The sequence below is a fragment of the Mandrillus leucophaeus genome, unplaced genomic scaffold (genome assembly GCF_000951045.1).
Source record: "Mandrillus leucophaeus isolate KB7577 unplaced genomic scaffold, Mleu.le_1.0 Scaffold76, whole genome shotgun sequence".
Lineage (NCBI taxonomy): Eukaryota > Metazoa > Chordata > Mammalia > Primates > Cercopithecidae > Mandrillus > Mandrillus leucophaeus.
In genome coordinates, this window is record NW_012108252.1 from 1,993,684 (window position 1) to 2,005,958 (window position 12,275).

The window sequence follows — 12,275 nt, forward strand, 5'->3', positions numbered from 1 at the left end:
AAAAAAAAAACAGAAAGAAAAAGACAGATGTATGAGTTCATTTGGGCTGCTATAACAAAATAACATAGACTAGGAGGCTTATAAAAGGTTTATTTCTCACAGTTCTGGAGTCTGGGAAGTCCTAGATGAAGGCACTTGCAGATTTGGTTTCTGGTCTGGGCCTTCTTGCTGTGTCTTCACATGGTGGAAGGGGTGAGGGATCTCTCTTGAGACCTCCTTTATAAGTATCCTACTCCTGTTCATGAAGGCAGGGTCCTTATGGCATAATTACCTTCCAAAGCCCCAACCTCCAAATGCCATCCGTGAGGGATTAGGTTTCAACATAAGAATTTTTTTTTTTTTTTTTTTGAGACAGAGTTTCACTCTCATCGCCCAGACTGAAGCGCAATGACGCGATCTCGGCTCACTGCAACCTCCACTTCCCAGGCTCAAGAGATTCTCCTGCCTCAGCCTCCTGAGTAGCTGGGATTACAGGTGCCCGCTACCACACCTGGCTAATTTGTGTATTTTTAGTAGAGATGGGGTTTCACCATGTTGGCCCAAAGTGCTGGGATTACAGGTGTGAGCCACCGCACCCGGCCAACATATGAATTTTGAGGGGGCACAAATATCCAGTCAATAACAGGGGAAAGCAGAGAAGAGAAATATGTGACTTTTTATGTTTTCACCATTCTCCAAAAGTCATGGCTTCTGACCTGAAACCTTCCCTGTAAGTCTAGTTCATATTCCCTAGGACAAGCCTGATGAAAATCTTGAAAGAGAGAGGTATGTTTGAGCCCAGATCTAAAGAAATCAAAACTATTCTGTCTTGTCCGTCTCCCTCACCTTATAGTAAAGCTTTCAAAGCTGAAATTCTGAACTAGTTTGTTATCCAGTTTAATAGAGAACAGAGTTCATTCCTGACACTTAAGTTCTGGGAACCAACATAGTTCTCAGCGTCCAAAATCTATCTCCCAGTGTCCAATGTAGATTTTTTCCCTCAAAACTTCTTGCTACCCTGGACTTATCTCTCTATGAACTATAGTGATAGTTTACTGTAGCTAGGGTGCCCAATGGGAGTCACTTAGACCCATTCCTTTCACATTCCAATGTGAGTTGCTGAGCACATTCAACAGGAGCAGATACTTTCCATACACAAACACACACATGCACACACACACACCCCTTACCAATGTGTCTCAGTTCCTTTGAATATGAACACATATATGCTTGCATTTAACCATAGGAATGTTTATAGGAATAAATGTTGCCACTCATAATATATAGACCTGGTTCAGCAAACGTATATATCTACATTTTATTCATTTATGAGTATATCCATTCATTCATTCATTCAACACATATGTATACCAAGTGTTTTCTGAACCTAGCTCTGTTCTAGTTGCTTAGAACATTAGTGGACAAATATAGTTTGTTTCATGAACAAACCAGAAAAATAGCCCTGTCCCTCCTAGAGTTTACATTTCAGCTGGCGGGGGGTGGGGGTTGATGGAAGGTGGAGAGAGTAATGATAGAAAGTAAACGTAATAAATAAGTATATGATATGATATCTTATAAGGTGATAAGTGCTAGAATAAAGCAATTTAGATAAGCACATGGGCTGGAATGAGTGGGCTGCAATTTTAAATAGAATGAGTGGTTATATAAATTTCATTGAGAAGCTAATATTTGAACAGACATTTAAAAGAAGTGATAAAATAGTCCTCAAGATATCTCATGGCTTTGGTGTCTTCTCCAGTCTCATGACTTAAGATCCATAGTCTGGTGGATCTGGGATGGGTATTTCATTTACAGGGAGCAACCAGTACAAAAAACTCTAAGGTGAGGATGTACTTGACACTTGTGGGATGGCAGGGAATAGTCTGGAATATAATGATGGAGGGAGAATTATTACAGTCATAGGGGAAATAGTCAGGGATGATGGGGACCAGATCATGTAACTCACATGGATATTATATATAGATGCTGTGTATGTATGTATGGTACACATACCTGGATATGTTTGTAGTTCTACTCTTAAATGTATTTTTAGACTTACATGTATTTTCATATAAATACCTGTTGTAAATGTGTAGAGAAATATAGTGTGTTATATTTGCATGACACCATCTATTTGATTATGCAGATATATGTTTTAGCTATCTATGCTAATAGATGTTCACTCATGTATCTATTGTGCAATTGAGTGCACACATGTATTTATGGAATATGTGTAGCATCCTGTACACGTGTGTGCATGTGTACTTATATACTATACTACTGTACATGTCTGCTAATAGCCTGCATCATTTCAAATGACAGAAAAGTCTCGTGGGTGTGAAATTTTGTGAAATATCCATGCATTCATGGGTTCTCTCTGCAGACACCTGCCAGGAGGCAAAAACCCCACGTCATTCCTCCTGACCATTCCTTCTCCAGAGAGAACCTTGTTTCCTGGCAGAAAGCATCAGTGCTAAAACTAGCGAATACCAACAGGTTTCAAAGACTATGGATCTTAAGTCATGAGACTGGAGAAGACACCAAAGCGATGATCATTTGATTCTGGAAGAACATGTAAAGGGTTCTAGGACATCAATAAACCACTGGCCTCATTCTGGTGTTTGGCCATTTAACACAGGAGTTAAAAGTGCCAGCCTGTTCTTTGCCATATCCTACAAGATAATTTCTTTTCTTTTCTTTTTTATCCTTTTTCTTCAACTTGTTGCTGGCAAATCAATTGTTGATACATTCAGATTTCAATTTGAGATTTTATTCTTAAAAAGCTTTGTGTTATAGGGTGAGATATGAGATTGTTTTTTCTCTCTCTCTCTTTTTTTTTTTTTTTCATTTTCCATACTTGCCAGAGTTGTAAACCTAAGGCCAAGTTAATTAAAGTCAATGGAGAATGTATTTTTTTTATTAAACTTTCTCTTTCTATTGATTTTTTCCTCTCATACAAATAGTACAGACTTAGCTCTCGAAATCAAAAACACCGTAGAGCAAAGAAAAGGAATAATTGGGCTCCCAAGATGATTTACAAACTCTGACATAGGATTTCAGAGGTAGCTGAGATTTCAGAGGTGGCTAAACTGGCAAGATGGTGAGAATCAAGGTGAGCTAAGGACAGACAGACCCAGCCGTGTGCCAGCTGAGGTTTGTGAGGCCAAATTCCCAGGTATATTTGGTTTATAAAAGCTGTGTTGGTTTCTCCATGGTGCAAACATGTGGACCATGGCAACAGCCTCCTAGTTTTTCTTTCCACCTTTATTCTATTCCCTGCAATCCATTTTCTATCCAGTAGCTGGATGCATCTTCCCAAGGAATAATTCTGATGATGCCATTTGTAGGGTCAAAGTCTTCAATGGCTTCCTTTAGTTCAGGGTCGGAAAACCACAGCCCATAGGCCAAATATAGCTCAATGCCTATTTTTGTAAATAAAGTTTTATTGGAACTATAAGGAAGCTCTCTCTCTCTCTCTACAGTATGAACTCAAGGATTTCTATTTTATGCAATGAGTGGTTGCATAAAATGTTACAATCATTATTTATTTTGATGGTTAAATTGTCCTAGATTTGGGACAAATCTGACTCTTAGTTCCTTTGACTTGTTACCATATTCTTTGAGCATTTTTCTATTTTCCTACTTTCTGTTGCCAAAAATGTATTGAGCTCATCTTATACTTTTCCTGCCTCAGCCTTGGAATCAACCCTTTTTCCATGGGACCTTGTTTCCTTTTAGCAAAAAATTATATTTGGAAAGCAAGATATGGGAGCCGGGTGTGCACATTGCTACTGGAATGGCATTGTTTTTAGGTCCTTTCAGCAGTAAGAAATATATGCATGTATATACATACATTATCACACATGCATATATATACATACATATATATACACATCTATGTCTATTTCTACATCTCTGTATATATATATATTTTAAAACAAAGCTATGAGTTTACTCCTTTATCTCCAGTTCCAATCTAACACTTCAGGTTTCTCTCTAGACTTCCTCTCTCCATATTTATAAATCTCTTCTCCAATTATGCTCAATATTGACTCTGATATTTTAACAAACTTGAGAGCAAGGATCTTTTCTTGCATTCGCATTCACCAGAGAGCTGCCAATGTGTTCAAAATTCAGGGACTAGATAAATCAGTGCTGTTCTTTGGTGCCTGGGCCAGGGGCAACCTTGGCTTTAGCAACAAAACTACAGACTGGAGAATTTTCAAGAAATCTGGAGGCTAGTTGTGTGCCTCACTTTCTGCATGTGACAAGAGATCTCTTTAACTGACATTACAGGCTTCTTAAAATGAGGAATGAAAAAAAATATTCTCAAAGTCTCTCTGAGACTCTCCAGAGACAGGTGCTATATAAATTTAAAGTGTAATCATTGTTGCTGTGTGGAAAAAATGTTCTCCATCCATCTTGTTCTACAATAGATGGAGAATGTTTTCCAGGATCACTGCTCTTCTCAGGCTTCTAAACAGGTAAAACAGCTAAATATTGCATTAGATGCGATGGCATCAGTCAAAATGAATTACAAACAACACTCAACTCTCATTTTTAAAATTTATTTTACTTAAAAAAATGCAGCACAACATAGGGAATACACATGAACCTGTCTTGTTACTTAAAGTAGGGAATGCTTTCAACTCAGGTCAGATGGGGCATGCTCTCTGGGGTGAAGCAATAGACAATAAGCCAGAAGTGTCGAGGTGGCCTCAACCAAAGATAACTCTGTCTTGTCTTCAGTTTGCAGCATCACAGAAAATGATGCTCTCTCCTGCCAAGTCCCATCTTTTGGAAGGAGGAAATTGATTAGGTCCTGGAGGTTTTCATAAATGCATCAAATGACTTTCTTAGCATCATCTGAAACAGTAAGTGAAGAATAAAGACTCAATCAAAGAATGCTACCCTCTCCATTTACCTAACAGCTGCTTTCTGGCCTCCAGATGTAGGTTTCTTAGAGCATGATTATTTATTGCTAGCTATATTTCAGTCCATTAAACTTAGAGACTTATATAGACATAATCTCAGTTTCAATCCCTGCCTAGGATCAGACAGAATAGCCAACATAGAAGGACCTTTAGGAATCTTCTTGTCTAATTGCATCTCTTTATAGATGAGAACACTTTATAGATAAGACTTGTCCAAAACAAGTTCCACTCTACCATGCTTTACTTCCTCTCCCTTGTGATTTGGCCTCCTGATTTAAAAGCTGTATCTTGATTAGAGGTCAGCTCTGGGTTAGCTACTTTTCAAGATATCACAGTTCCTCAAAACAATTTTTGATTAAGAGAAAATGATATACTAAGATTTTGCTCTCACTTGGTCTCAAACTGCATGCTTGGCCTAATGGAAAATGCATTAAAATGACTCTTATTCTAACACTGCCACCAACCAGTTGAGTGAGCCTAACCTTTCTGAACCTTAGTTTCCACATCTTTGAAATGACGGTATTGGATTAAAATATCCACTCATTCCCCAAAAACTTATTGAACAAAATAGAAATCCTTCCCCTACCTACTTTATTTGGCACCTGACCTTGGGCAAATTACTAAACCTATCTGTAACTCAGTTTTCTCATCTGTATAATGAGGAATAATAGTTCATTGCACCTACTTCATTGCTTTATTGTGAGGATTGAATGAGATGCCCACACAAAGCACTTACAACAGTAATTGGCATATATGGCAAGTGCTCAATAATTGCTTGCTGCTATTATTGTTATTATAGTTATCATTATTATTATTACTACTATTCTTTCCCTGCTCCTATTCTTGGCTCATGCTGTTTCCTCTGTCTGAGTTGATCTTCCTCTCATCTGCACGTCCAAATCCTACCTGCCTTTCAGGACGCAGTTCAAATACTCTCCCAAGAAACCCTCCCTGATTCTCACCAGCTTCTTCCCTGGAACACCCACCCATGGTACACTGACATCACCATCTCATTTAAATATCATGTATACTCATCTATTATCTGTCCTTCAATGCTTCTTGATGGCAAGGTTTCCATCTGACTCATCTTTGAGTTCAAGTGGCTGGTGCAAAACCCAGCAACTTGTAGGGAATTACTAAGTATTGGTTGAATGAATGAGGTATAACATTGCTAAAATAGTATGTCTACATGGGTTGTGTAAATGGTTATATCAATCCAACCAAGAGACATTTTTTTCTAAATGTTGTTAATTAAACGCTGAGGATATAGAAACCCCCTCTCAAAAAAAAAATCTACATTACTGATCCTAAATGCTAGTCCTTAGACCAGTTCAATCTAAATCATCTTTGGAGTTCTTTAAATATGTGAAAACCTAGTACCCATCTCCCAAACATTCTTACTCAGTTGGTTTTTGTGGGAATGGAGGTGACTCAAAAATCTTTATTTTAAAAGGCTTCACAAGGGATTGTGATGTACAGCCAAAACGAGGATGCTCAAGTGTATATTATGTCTAACAACTTTCTTAAGGCTTCCTCCCCAAAATGACCGATAAATTTTAATACGCAATCATAAAGCCTGAGAAATTTTTGCTCTTTTTATGTTGTCATAATCAATGCTGTTTTTTTCCAGATTGAATATCCTAAAAAAGAATAGCAGCTTTTAAGAGGGACTATAGTGGAACAAGCAATATTCTAAGTGACAAGAGACATAGGTTCTAGAATAAACTTAGCCAAGTGTGTATGAACTTGAACAACCTCCTTTGCCTCTCCAGGTTTTAATTTCCCCATCCTTAAAATGGGAGCAATGATAACAGCAGCATGCAGCTAGTTTGGAGATTTTGAAGTCAGCTTGACTATTTAGCATTAACCCACCGTGGTGCTGCTTGATCTTGCTAGACACAAATCTGTCAGAAGTGAAAGCATCTTGAGGGTGTCTTGGAAGCTGACTGGGAAAATACGGGTTTAGCAGTACCTTTAAAATGACAGGAGCTTTTCTGCATTGTATAGAGACAGAACGAGCTTTGTGTAAACTGTGCTGTAGCACATTATTCTGAAAGCCCACTGGGGAAATGCCAATAGTAATTCAGCTCAAATTATCTCTATTAGCCATAACCCTTTCGGTTGCAAGAGACAAAAACATGACTAAAATTATTTTCGGCTAGAAGGATCGAGCAGACTTGCAGCATAGCTTTGAGAACAGCTGAAATTAAAGACATGAATGCTGCAAGTGTCTCTGCTACTCTATGTTTATTAACTTTATGTGCTCAGCCTGGCTTCCTCCACACCGCAAGATATATGGCTGTTGCTTACGTTTTCATCTCCATCTTTGCCACCAGAAAGGGATTGCCTTTTCTCTTGTTCCAATTTGGGAATTCTTGGGGAAGGACTTTGCTCTGGCTTGAGTCACGTGTCCACACCCTGAATCAAACATCTGAGGTCATGGAGAAGAAGTACACTGATTGGAAGATCCTATTAATATTGAAAAGTTTGAGGAAGAGAAGGAGCAATTGCCTCTATAAAAGGATGCTACTCCTAGAAAAATGATGGGTACTGAGAAGGCCAAATGATCAGTGCCTACTGAACTGTCCCATAGGTATTTAGGTAGATATGGGTAATAAACTTCTTGTGAACCAGCCCACTACATGGAATGCAATGTAAGGAAACACAGCTTGGTTCTGACACCAACTAGCTGTGTGACTTTGGACCTTGTAATTTGTCTCTCTGCATTTTAATTACTTGTATAAACAACGGTCTTTCCCCCGACCCCGCCTTGTGTAGGGCTCTTTGAGATTGGACAGAAGGTATTACTTATATTTACATCTTCAGGACTGAGTACAAAGTATAGCCCTTAATTAGTACCCCATGAGGTGGCTGTTTTTTAAGTTAATATCCAAGCAAAGTTTTTGATGTTGCTTACTGAGATACTTGTAACAACTAGATTTTTTTAATGAAGAAAAGGGTGAATGGAAAATAAACAAACAAGATAAAGCCAAGTGCACACCATGAAGTACTGTTAGAAAACAATGATGATACATTTGCCTTTAAGCTTCCTAAGAGTCAGAGCAAAGATGGGAGATGAAAAGACACTCTATAATTAGGGTTGCCAGATATAGAAAAATAATAACAGAAAGCCAAGTTAAATTTGAATTTCTGATTAAAATGAATAATTTTAGTATTCTATATTTATGCTGTATTAAGGATACATTTATAGTAAAAAAAAAAATTATTTGGTGTCTGTCAAAAATTTAGCTTTATCTGGATGTCCTGTATTTTATCTGGCAACTCAATCTATAATCAGGTTTTCCATACCCAAAAGATAAGGACCAAACCAGTTGTTCAGGTGAATTGAGTTTTTCCTAATACCAGATTTCTCCTAATAAAAGAGTAATGGAATGCCTAATAATACTTGGTTAGCTGAGCTTTCCTAAACTCTTGGTTTTCTCCTTTGTACAATGAAGGAGTTTGAATCAATAGCCTATAAGCTTCCTCCTTGTACCAATGTCCTGTGATTGTTTGTGATTTTTCATACCCTGGGATTATGCTTTTTGACTAGATGGCTCTGCTGCAGCCAAAAACTACCAACTGGAGTACTTTCATTTAGCTGAATTATTTACTTCACTCAAGGTGGTGACGTAGCCATGCTCTGATTCCCCAAATCTTTTGTGCCAGTTCTGGCTGGTGGCTCTTGTGCCCAACCCAAAAAGACTAGAGACAGTTGCTTTCCCTCTCTCACTCATTATACATGTGCATTTTACTGCTAACCTCCTAGGCCCAGCAGAAGCAGTGGTGACTGCAGCTTTCCTGAAGGAAGTTAAACTGAGGGCTGGAGTGTAAGTACTGCCCAGGAAGCAAAAGAAGACTCAGGGAAACAAAGCAACTAATCCTGAGTTGTTTGGCCAGTAAGTCACCGAGTGCTAACTTGTATCCAAATTCTACAGCCTTTGCACTAAGTAGCACTGTCTCACAAAGAAGCTGAAGCCCAGATCCTTGGAGAAGTTTGTTTAGTTTACCACAGTAGGACCCAAGTGAAGCTCTCTGAGTTTAGATTCATTTCTTTAACTTATTTATTTATTTATTTATTTTGAAGCCTGCATGTTTGAGAAAAGAGAGTCTGGAAAATACTTTCTGTTTGTGAAATCAAAAGTTTGTTTGTTTCATGGACCAAACTGGTAATAGTTCAATGAAAAGATGTCAGGCTTACAAGATCAGGCATCTAGACCACCCTTCCAACCTCCTCACTTGGTTTCTGTCTGCCCTGAGATGGCCTAATTCAGTAGTCAGGTAACTGTTTGCATTTCCCTGAAGACATCACTCCCTAGCCTTTGAGCCTCTCCTTACCTTTTCCAAGACCCAGCTCAAGAATCACAGCTTCTGAGAAATCTCTCCTAGTTCCCTCAAGCAGAGCAAGGCATTGTCAATAAGCTCTGAGTGCCTACAACTCTTACTACATAACACTATGATTCCTTGTTTACACATCCTTCGTCCACTAAATCATAAGGTCCTTATAAAATTTTTTGCTTTTTTATCTGTTTATTTTATATCTACATACCTCTGGCATTTAATGTAGCACCTAACATAAAGTTCGAGCTCAGTAACTATTTTCTGAAGGGAGAAAAGAGGAAAAGGAGGAATGAAAGGAGGGAGGCAGAAACGAAGAAAGAGTATTTGCATTAGTCAGGGTTCTCCAGAGAAACAGAACCAAGAGAATCTCTCTCTCTCTCTCTCTCTCTCTCTGTGTGTGTATGTGTGTGTGTGTGTGTATGTGTGTGTGTGTGTGTGTTTGTGTAGCGAGCTAGAGAGAAAGATTACAAAGTATTGGCAAACATTCGTTGATGACATAGGCCAGGTAGTCCCATGATCTGCCCACTGTGAACGGAAAAACCAGGAAAGTTGATGGTGTAATTTGAAGGCCTAAAAGCTTTAGAGAAGATGGTATAAATTCCCATCTGAGTTTGAAGGCCTGAGACAGGATCACCAAGGCAGGGAGAAGACTGATGCTCCAGTTCAAGCAGACAGGCAGAGAGGACAAATCCTCTCTTCCTTTATATTTTTGTTCTATTCAGATCCTTAATGAATGGGGTGATTCCAAGCCACACTGGAGAGGGCAATCCACTTCACTCAGTCCACCAATTCAAATGCTAACCTCTGGTAGAAACTGCCTCACAGCAGATACACTCAGAAATATTGCTCGGGCAGACATCTGTGCATCCCATGGTCCAGTCAAGTTGACACAGACATTAACCTATCACAGTTTCTGTGCAGTCTGCAGAAGAAAGGAAGCCCCTTGATGTTTTCTTTGTTTCTTCTATTATTATTCTCTTGGTGACTTCTTGTAACAGTTTCCTTTTATTTGTTTGTGGGCTTTATACATAACCAATTTTCATAAGTCCCCACTGTTTTTTAATATTGAACCATTAGGAATAGGACTTACAATTGTCTGGACTGTGCCACAAGGTCTGAATCAAGGCTGGAGATACATTGGGAGGAAATCTGTCATTATCTACCTCAGTTTTTTCTTTGGTTTGTGTCTTCTCTCTTTGTACTTTCGGACATAGGCTCAGTTAGTTGCTCATAATATAAGGATAATTGCAATGAAAGCAATTTGCCAGTGCCATTCACTCACACATCCAGTCATGTCACCAAGTGCTGCCAATTTTCCTTCATAAATATTTTCCATATCTGCTTCATCTTCCCTACCCGCCCTGCCACTGAGTTGGGCCAAGCTTTCCACCTCTCTCTTCTGAAAGATTTGCCACAGCCTCATTGTGTTCAACCAGCCTCTCCACTTCCCTACCTCTGATCTATCCTCTATCCAACCATCAGAACGAGTTTGCTAAAACTCAACTCTCAATTGCTTAATTGTCTTTACTTGTCTTCTACTAGTCTTCAACAAAAAGAACTGGTCTGTCTGAGAATAACACTGTTTGCATTGGATGAGGGTCTACCCTAATAACTTCATTTTAAATTGATAGCCTCTGTGAGGACCCTATCTTCAAATAAGGTCACATTCTGAGGTACTGGGGATTAGAAGTCCACCATATGAATGTTGCAGGGGCACGGTTTAACTCATAACATCACCCATCCAGCTTCTTTCAGACCTCCTTGTTTTTATACACATTGGTTCATTCGCTTGAGATTCTTTTCCTCCCAGCTCCTAAGCGCCACAGGTAGATTTGAATAATTAAAATCTTCTATTTTCTCTTCATCTTGTTCATCATTTTCTTGTATTCCTCTTCTATTATAACCTTTCTTTCAATGAATAATATCTATTGGTTTCCATGTCTGTCTCTCTACCTATCCTTTAGGGCAAAGATCCCCTAATTTGCCATTTTGTTCCTAGTGCCTAACAGTTTTTGGCATAGTGTGGATAATTAGATGTGTTAGAATAAATAAATTAGAATGGATGAGACACAGAAATTGACACATAAAGTGAGCCCCACAAAAAGCTCAAAAGTTATCCAAATGAAGAAAACGAGGAAGAGCTTTCCAGGACTGTCCAGAGAAGTGACATAATATGATGTGTTTATTGAATTATTAGTATATAAATTAGTGAGTTAGAAATTATAGGAAGTATGACTAGAAATGTAGGCAGAGACATATTATAAATGGCCTTGTGAGCCAAGGAGTGTGGTCAGTATCTTATACTCATTCATTCATTTTATACACACACACACACACACACACACACACACACATTTACTGACTTCCTAGCACATCATGTTAAATCATTGAAAAGTCCCAAGAAAGGAAATGACATGGCCACATTTGTTTATTAGAATATTGTTAGTTTTGGTAGCAAAGTAAAGACAGATTGAAGAGAGTCAAGACTGGAAACGGGGGCCATTGAAGAAGTTGTTGTCCTGGCCCAGGCCTGAGATGATAAATAAACCAGCACAGATATTACAGAGATTGAGAGGAGGGGGGTGAATCACAGTAATACTTCAGAAATAAAAGCAAATAAATGCGATGGCTGATTAAACAAGAGACATAAGAGAAGTTAAGGAGGAAAAGATGAATCCCATGTTTGGCTGGGTGATTGGTTGGATGATAGAGCCATCCCTGGAAACTTCAAAGATAGAAGAGAATCCAGTTGGAAATCATTGAGAGGTGGGATAGAGTAGAAGATAAAATACAGAGGAAGATAAAAGTTGAGTTGAGTTGTAAGTGTTCAAGAAATATCCCATGGGAGATAGCAGGTAGATGGCCATCTTTACCAGTCTGAAACTTGAGAGAGGTTTTGGCTGGAGATGTGGATACTATAGTCATCGATAGCCTCTGTGAGGACCCTACCTTCAAATAAGGTCACATTCTGAGGTACTGGGGATTAGAAGTCCACCATATGAATGTTGCAGGGGCACGGTT

The 12,275-nt window shown here is 38.7% G+C and overlaps 1 long non-coding RNA gene across 1 annotated transcript in view; it reads left to right on the forward strand.

Moving 5' to 3' along the window:
- Positions 1-7,663: 7,663 nt before the first annotated feature.
- Positions 7,664-12,275, forward strand: part of LOC105529265 — a 15,227-nt gene continuing 10,615 nt past the window's right edge. Inside the window, exon 1 of the long non-coding RNA XR_001004485.1 lies at positions 7,664-7,714. This is a non-coding gene — a long non-coding RNA (uncharacterized LOC105529265). The remainder of the gene's footprint in view (positions 7,715-12,275) is intronic.